A 9,482-nucleotide genomic window follows, 5' to 3' on the forward strand; every position below is an offset into this window, starting at 1 on the left:
AATGCCCTCTGCACATGTAGAGGAAGTTGTTCATACCATACGCAGCAACAGCAGACTAAACCCCCAGCCAGGTAACCAGGTCAAAAGGTAGCAGTGCTATTGGTCTGCATCCCATTCGGACAATAACTGTTCCAAATGGAAATGCAGACGCGAACGGTATAGTGCCCACGAGGGAAGTGGTAATGCATTGTCCTTGGACAAGAGCAGAACCAAATTCCATCATAAATGATTTCCCCGATCCCAAAAAGGAACTAGCCAAATGTCAAAGATTTTTCAGAAATTTGGGTAGTTCACATGAGCCCACTAATAAAGATTGGCGTGTGGTGTTAAGGGCCTGTCTGCCACGCAATACCGACGTGACAAAATTTATCACGGATTGTGATTGGATGGTGACGTTCCCTTAACAGACCAAGTAAACCAAGGTAACATTTCCCGTATTTTAACTCAATTGGGTATATATTTTCCAGGAGTAGTTAACTGGAACAAAATTTTCACCATTAAACAGAAAGAGAGTGAGACTGCAGAAGATTACTGAGATCGGGCTCTGCAGGCTATCACCCAGTACACTGGGATAGAAGATATTAAAGATAGCACTCACCACAGGGGAATGATAGTTACAGTACTTGAACATGATAAAAACATCTCCAAAAAAGAGAAGCCCAGAGCGAAAAAGTAATGGCTGTCAGTATACAAGCTCTGGAGGGAATGACGGTAACATCACAGCCAACAGACACACTCACTTCTGAACAAATATGTGCTCTCACTAACCCCACTCAACAACAAACACAACTCTATCCCACTAATCCGATGCAACCACAGGTCCCAGGCTATCCACCAACTTCTTATCCCCCACAATACCCTGACCCTCCCTATCCTTACCCATATCCACCACCTTTACCCTCTGCGCAAACCTCACAACACGTCTTCACCCAAAACACGAACCTGTTTTAACTGTAAACAAACAGGACACTTAAGTAGAAACTGTACAGTAAAATGAGTAGGGATCCCACATCAGAGAAGACCTAGATATCCGCATAAGGAATATGCACAGAGGCCACCAAATGTTCAGCAGGCACCAGCTCCAATTGTAGCCGTAAATACTTTATTGGAGAATGGTAGCCAACGCTAGGGGTCAGGTCATACCTGTAGTCTACAGATGGTCAGGTTAACGGGAAGTACTAGGGAAGAACCGGTCATGATGGTTGATGTAGCTGGTACTGAATATCCTTTTCTTGTAGACACAGGGGCGACCAGGTCGGTGATAAAATCTCCCGTTAATTTGCAGGTGACCAACGAGACAGTACCAACAATGGGTGTAACAGGTAAAGTGGAACATTATCCTTTAACAAAGTCCACAGAGGTTACTATTGGGCCGTTGCATACCAGGCATTCTTTTCTTCTGCATACCAGGCATTCTTTTCTTCTGGCTGCTGCGGCTCCTACTAACCTACTGGGCAGAGACTTGTTATGTAAGATGGGATGTGTTATATATTGCACCCCCGATGGTGTATTTTTAGATATCCCAGAGAATGGTATACGAGGTGCGGGATATGTTAGACACTCCTCAAAGGATAATGTATCACTCTAGTTTTAAATGAAACTCCATCACAGGTAGATGAAATGTTGTCCCTAATTCCAGATTCCCTTTGGACTAAAGATGGACAGGACACTGGATTAATGGCAAACGTAATCCCAGTAATGGTAAATTTAAAAAGCGGAAGGCAAGCTCCAAAAATTCCCCAATACCCACTAAAGCAGGAGGTAGAATTAGGGGTTTTTCCAATAATTGAGCGATTATTGCAACAGGGAATTTTAGTTCGTACAGCTAGTGTAGCCAACAGTCCCATCTTTCCAGTGAAGAAGAGTGGTGGGAGGGGTTATAGGCTGGTACAAGACCTTAGAGGTGTTAATAAGGTAGTAGAGAGCCAATTCCCCGTAGTGCCGAATCCAGCTGTCATTTTTATGCAAATCCCACCAAATGCAACCCATTTCACTGTCATTGACCTCTGTTCAGCTTTCTTCTCTGTGCCTCTCCATCCTGTCAGTATCTATTCGCCTTTACATACAGAGGTTTACAATACACATGGACACGATTACCCCAAGGTTTCATAGACAGCCCCAGTATCTTCTCCCAGGCATTGCACGACTGTTTACAATCTTTTCAACCTGCCAATGGATCTGTTCTAATTCAATATGTGGACGATTTATTGCTATGTTCTGACTCATTTATGTCATGTTTGAATGATACTAAACTTTTGTTACTTCATCTCTCACAAACAGGACACAAGGTGGCAAAGGACAAACTACAGCCGTGCCAATCCAGAGTAAAATATTTGGGACACTGCCTAACCCAGGGGTTACGACACCTTACAACAGATAGAATCCAGGCCATACAAAACATGACACTGCCGTAGAATCAACAGCAAATTCGTACCTTCTTGGGAATGTGTGGATACTGTAGAATGTGGATACCAGGTTTTTCTATTTTGGCCTTACCTTTACAGGAATTAGTCTCTTCCTCAAAGTCCGATCGTGTCATACACACAGAGGAATCAGAACAGGCTTTCCTTAATCTTAAGGATAGTCTGACAAGAGCTCCTGCATTGGGAATACCTGATTATGAAAAACTTTTTGATTTGTATTGTACGGAAGCCGATGGTTGTGCTGCAGGTGTCCTTACACAAAAACATGGTGATGCCAGTAGGCCCGTAGCATACTACAGTGCCCAATTGAACACGGTACCAAGATCACTCCCCACCTGTTTGAGAAGTGTAGCAGCTACCGCTTTATTGGCGAGTAAAAGTGAGGACGTAGTATTGGGCCATGATATTATTGTCTACACTCCCCATGCTGTATCTGCGCTGTTGAACTCAGCTCAAACCAGACACGTCTACTCGGCTAGGTTCACCAAATGGGAACTAGCTCTAATCGCTCCTGCAAATATTACTGTTAAACGTTGCAGTACGCTGAATCCAGCAACATACCTACCATATGTACAACATGATGTACAAAGGGTGGAAGGAGAGGAGTTGCTGGCGGGAGGTGAGTTCGGCAGACATAATGATACGCACGATTGTATGACACATCTGAATCAGACCTTTACTGCTAGACCTGATATACATGACACACCTTTAGAGAATGTGGATGTGACTTTTTATACGGATGGGAGTTGTCATAGACAAACAGACACAGGTTATGCTGTTGTAAATGACGCAGACATCATAGAAGCTAAACCTCTCAATCCTCCTCACTCAGCCCAGGTGGCAGAGTTAGTAGCACTGACTAGAGAATGTGAACTGGCAGCAGGCAAATCTGCTAACATTTACACTGACTCAAGGTACGCGTTCGGGGTGGTGCACGATTTTGGGGCTCTATGGCGTCTGAGAAATTTTATAACAGCAGCAGGCACACCAGTTGCACATTCCCAACACATAAAACATCTCTTATAAGCAATCCAACTTCCCAAAGCAGTGGCAGTAATTAAATGCAAAGCCCACACATGTGAGGATGACCCGGTGTCGCTGGGCAACAGAGATGATGAAGCTGCAAAATGGGCAGCAGGGTTAAAAATGTTTCCTCCAACTGAAACAATTATATCATTTCAAACTATTGATATGCTGAAATTAATTGAGATGCAAAATTTGTGTTCAATTCAGGAAAAATCCATTTGGAAGTCCAAGGGATGTGGGCAAGAGTCCTCTGGGCTCTGGAGGGACGGACATGGTAAGCCAGTAGCCCCCAAGGCATATCACCCCAGCCTGGCTGAGGCAGCACATGGCTTCACTTATCTGGGTAAACAGGGTATGTGCAAGTTGCTGAGGGCATACTGGTGCGCACCAGGTTTTTCTTCACAAGCAGAGAAGATAGCAATGTCCTGTCTGACCTGCTTGAGAAAGAACATAGGGAAAGCGATCCCTACTGAACCGTCCCGCATTCCACCGACTGATGGACCTTTCCAGGTGATACAAATTGATTTCATCCAATTACCACCCTGCAGGAACCTTATGTATTAGTGTGCACAAACGTATTTTCTAACTGGGTTGAGGCTTACCCAGCGGCCACTAATACTGCTGCGTTTACTGCCAAGAAAATAGTTCAGGAATTTGTATGCAGGTACGGTATCCCTAAAATCATCGAGAGTGATAGGGGTACCCATTCACAGGTGATGTTTTTCAAAATATGTGTAAGCTGATGGATATTAATAGCCGACTTCACACCCCCTACCAACCGCAAGCCAGTGCCAAGGTAGAGAGGATGAACGGGACTATTAAAAATAAGTAAAATCATGGCAGAGACTGGACTAGGATGGTCAGAAGCGTTACCTTTGGTCCTACATAGCATAAGGACCACTCCTAGACCTCCTCTGAATCTGTCCCCATTTGAAATATTGTTCAGTAGACAACCTCATTTGATAATAAGTCCACAGGAAGATCTAAAGGGTAACAATGAGGTAACAGTGAAGTATCTTATATCAATGAGTAAGCAGTTAAAGCAACAGCAGCAGAAACTGAAATTGTTGTCTAATGATATGCCTGAAATGAACTGTCATGATGTTGAACCAGGAGAATATGTAATGATCAGAAATTTCTTGCGTTCAGGTTGTTTGACTGATTGGTGGGAAGGTCCGTACCAGGTGCTGCTGACAAGTACTACATCTTTGAAAGTGGCCGAGAGGGTCCATTCCACTCACTGCAAAAAGGTCAATCAACCAGTGGAGAAACAAGTCGGAGACAAAGCTGATAGCGTGGACCTGTCGCTCGCGAGCTTGTTCCGGGAGAATTGAAAAGGTCGTAGTAAGATACCTGAACTGAAATAAATTTGCAGGTCTTGTTGTGACAATGGACGAGCCTGCTGTGTTCATTTTCATATTCTCTTTTAGAGTGTTCACCATCCTGGTCAGTCCGGGGATATCTAGTGTCTGTGATGGGGGACCGATTGAGGAAACGGGAGCTGATGGCAGTGCTGATGGAGTGGAATCAGGAGGAGTGCAATGCCAATCAGGGGAGTGTCTTTCCAATCTTAGTACTGTTATTGTTAAAAGAGCTCTCATTCCAGATACTCTGGGAAGGTGTGGAGGGTTATCGTCTGAAGATTCCTGTATTTGTGAGCTTTGTGGGTCCCTAGTTGATGAGAACTGTATCCAACGGTGCCAACCTAAATGTAATCCATACTGGGGTGGGTATCCTCTAGAGGATTATCATAGCATGGTAGGTAAAGTGTTAAATCAAACTGATTGCTGGGTGTGTTCACATGTGCCCCAGGGACAGCATAACGTAGGGTTGGTGCCATTCCCGCTGAATATCACGGAAATTTTAGAATTGCAAAAAGGGAAAACATTGGATGGAAAATTCCTCTCATCCAAACCACCTCATTTCAAACTCTATCAATTCCAAGTAGATAGATCACTTTTGTGTATAAACATAACCAACCCCAATAAACCCGGGAGTTGGGAAGTGACGGGGAATAATCAGACAATGACCTTCTCACAAAGAGCTGATAATGAGTCCATAAACCATGATCTGCTGCGCTCCATTAAGTCTGGTGGGAAACATTTTAGGTATCGGTATACATTGAGTTCCACCAAAGAAATTATTGGTAAGGTGCCAAATGGTTATTGTGCTAAAATAATACAGCCAGAAAGTTGCATGTACCAGATGGAAGAACCAGAAATAGGATTGTTTGCAAGGGAAATGTGCTTAATGATAATGATGCATACCATTCCTTATGTTCTTCCTGATAATGTATATTTCATCTGTGGAAGAAAAGCGTATAAATGGCTCTCCCCGAGTTCCGAAGGTTTGTGTTACCTGGGAAGAGTTGTCCCAGAAATTATGACCCTCACACATGTTGAAATGCTGGGTATACATAAAAACACACCGTCACCATATCTTCACACACAATATGAACACAGAGGCAAAAGAAATATGGTACCTGGTGATATGCATAAAGCCACTCAGTTAATCAGTGAGACAATTGGCTTTCAAGTTCTGGTCGCATTGGACCCCACCAGGATCGCTCGGGGTACATAAAATTTTAGATATATCCAGGAACTTGCTAAATTAATAGATAATATCAACGAGATGTACAATGACACATTCAGGTATACAGGGAGAGAATTGCAAGCGTACAAGAAAGAACTGGTGCAACACAGGCTAGCGTTGAATTATTTAACTGCTGTTACTGGAGGGTATTGCATAACATTTACCACCCAATTTGGAGTAAAATGTTGCACCTATGTCACCAATGATACCAGCGACCCTAAGGAGGTGATAGACCGGAAGATGGATGAAATTCTGCAGCGAAAGTGGGAATTTCGCAAGAACCATAACGCTTCAGTGGCTGAAGTAGGGGAAAATATAGAAGGATGGGTGTCATGGCTGAACCCAGTGAAATGGTTCTCAGGTCTAGGGGAATGGGTCCAGGAAGTGATCGCCAGCATAGGCAAATTCTTAATCCTTATACGGATTGTCATCATAATAATTGGCACATGCGTCCGGGGTGTTCCTATTGTGTTGAAGTGTGGAAAATGTAAAAACAGAGTGAAACGAAAGAATGAAACTATGATGGTGGTCAGTAATGACAATATGTATACCGAGGTAAATATAGAACTGCATTACAACCCTGAACGAGGAAATACAATCGTTTGATGTATTATATTTAGACATGCATAGAATGTATTATTGAAATATTATTCATAGAACACCTCAGATAATGTAAAGTCTCAATTCCCCTTCAAGACTGCTATTATAAGACTGGTGCATTCCCACACCTTTCACATGATCTTCCAAGATCCACGGTGTGCGTATAATAGTAGTTTTATGTCCACACCCAGAGACACATTATTGATGGATAAAGAACTACCTTGTGCCATCCCATAATAACACCAAATAATATGTAAATGTAAGCCTAAATTAAATTCTAATAGCAGCTTGTGATAGCATGTTGTTTGCTATTAAAGGGTGGACTGTCGAAGCTGAATAATTGGTTGATACAAGTTCAGTTTAAAATTTAATCGCGGCGACGCCATCTTGAAAATGAGATCGCAAGACGCCATTTTGCAAATGGCCGCCTAAGCGCCATTTTAGATAAACTCACATTTTAGTACATGTGGCGATAATACTAATAGCACCATGCGTTTGCATCTTTCACCATTTCTCATACACACAATTGCGCTGTTAACTAGTCGCATAGTAGCGAATGCATAGGACTTTGTATGAAACCGCTGTTTTATTAACTTTATGCGCACGCATCTGCCCCAAGTTAACTAGCGTCCTTATATCAAACCCTGAATACCCACACATTACATATTCACACATAAGGTTCAATACGCTTTAAAGTGTATGATTTAAGTTGGTTCAGTTAGTTTAAATGCTGAGAAATAAAGATATTTGATAACTAAGGTATTATACATGCTAAACAAGTCGTGTTTGGAGTTGTACTGATGCGTACTCTTTTTACAGTATTCTGGTGTTATCGGTGGGGAGATCGCATCATGCATTCTCGAGTTATGGATCGCAGAGCCTACAAGCAACAAAATGTATATTTTAGGAACAACTGTTAGGATGTTGCAGGGGGCGTGAAGAGGAAGATCCCCAGCTGTTAGAGGCAGGGAGAGTCTATTTGAACTAGCCTGTTAAATGTGCTGTAACAGATGCTTCTCCCCTGGGAACCAATGACACCAGCAACAAACTTCCCTATTGTCCTGTTTATTCTGGGGGGTATAAATATGTGTGCACGAACGCTGGTTCTCAGTCTTCGTGCTGAACGCTGTATGACTAGGGGTCTCTTGCTGATGCCTATCTCCGGGTCCGGAAGCGCCTGCGTATGTATACTGTACTTGGGTCTGTATAATTTTCCTTTTGCGCCTAAATTGTGTCTTGATCAATTGCGTGTAACTGTCTGAACTTTTACCTGAATAACACTTGTGCTTTGGAACCACAGATTCCACGTCTAAGTCTTTATTTATGGTATGACTGTGTACGCAAATTAGCGTCATCCTTAGAGGTTTATAGGAAGGGTTTTAGAAGGTACAGGCAGAGGTATATGGAGGTTCTGATCCAGTATCGTTACTAGGCAGTGTCCTGTATCTGACCTTTATTCCTACAAGGCTTGGGAGAGATCTCTGTCTTCCTGGAACCAGACATCCAGATAACCATCTCTTATCTCTACAGGCAATAAAGTTTGGGTAGGAGATAGAGCCTTCATTTTCAGATGGTCAGACCTGGACAAGCCAGGTCACAGGCTATAAATCCTTTTAGTATGGATGATGGCAGGGATGTATGGCATGTTACCTGCTGACTGGTTTCTAAAACCCCATCCACCCTCTTTCAAGATCCCCTGTCTCCCATAGACAAATATGTGGAAAGGTGGGTCCGATTTCTTAATATCCAGTGTACAGCAAAAAAAAGCGTTAAAAAACCCAAGGGTGGAGGCTAATGCAGCTGTGAGGGTATAACTACGCTTCTCCCTCAATGATAAGTGTTCTTGTGCCCAAGGAGAGTCCTGATGACTGGCCTGGACCCCAGTGCTTCTGTGTCTCCTTCACAACAAAGTCTAAGACGTGTAAAGACTCTGGGTTTTCTATCATTTTACTTCCTTTTATTTTTTTTAAACTTATTTGTGATATATTGGTATTACCTTTTTCTGTTGCCAACAACCGTGGAAATATTTTTCGGATTAAATATTCTTAATCCAGTGTATTCTCTGTGTCCTTATTGAATTCACGAGCCTGTGAGGTCAAAACTACGTATCTATATGTGAGTGTGCAATATTGATATTTGAAGGGAGAACCTAACGACTCCCGTGAACTTCGTTGGTGGTGGCAGTACCGTGTTAGACTAACCGCATGTGCTGAGGTAACCATAAATCACTGGTGGCGATTCTCAGATTGAAGTATCTGGAGAATCGACTGACTGGTCGTGACAAATTGGTGGCAATCGGTGGGATGATAATTTTTGTTTTTATCATGAGAACTTAAGTAAATTAATGGTGTGTGATTCTTGAGAGATACTACATCATAAATTCACCAGAGAATTACACTCAAGGTTTATATTTTAAATGGACATACATAGCAAATAGTTTCTGTTCCCTTCCCCCTAGTTTTTCTTTTCTATTTTTATTTGGCAAAAAGTTTGAGGTCCAGAATGACCATGGATTACCTGCAGCTGAGAAGGGATGTCCTTGTGGTCATGTGTATGCAGAGGAACATTGCCTGGACAGGGCAGAACAAAGATCGACTGGCCTGAACACTGAGGGTGGCTGATCAGAATCTTGCTGATTAAGGTAGCCAGACAACGGCCAACCCTGGTGCAGAGGCTCAGTCTGTACTGGACCTTACAACAGATTCCCAGCGGTGGTTGGACACCTCTTCTTTGTTAAGTGAGTCTGCACTAAAGAGTTACCTTCAAACTGTTGTCAGGCATATAAAGGACGTGGACCCTGCCACTACTCTGCAGCTAGTGCAGCACTACCAAGCTACTGCG

The sequence above is a fragment of the Taudactylus pleione genome, unplaced genomic scaffold, assembly GCF_031769625.1.
Source record: "Taudactylus pleione unplaced genomic scaffold, aTauple2 ptg000065l, whole genome shotgun sequence".
NCBI classification, from domain to species: domain Eukaryota; kingdom Metazoa; phylum Chordata; class Amphibia; order Anura; family Myobatrachidae; genus Taudactylus; species Taudactylus pleione.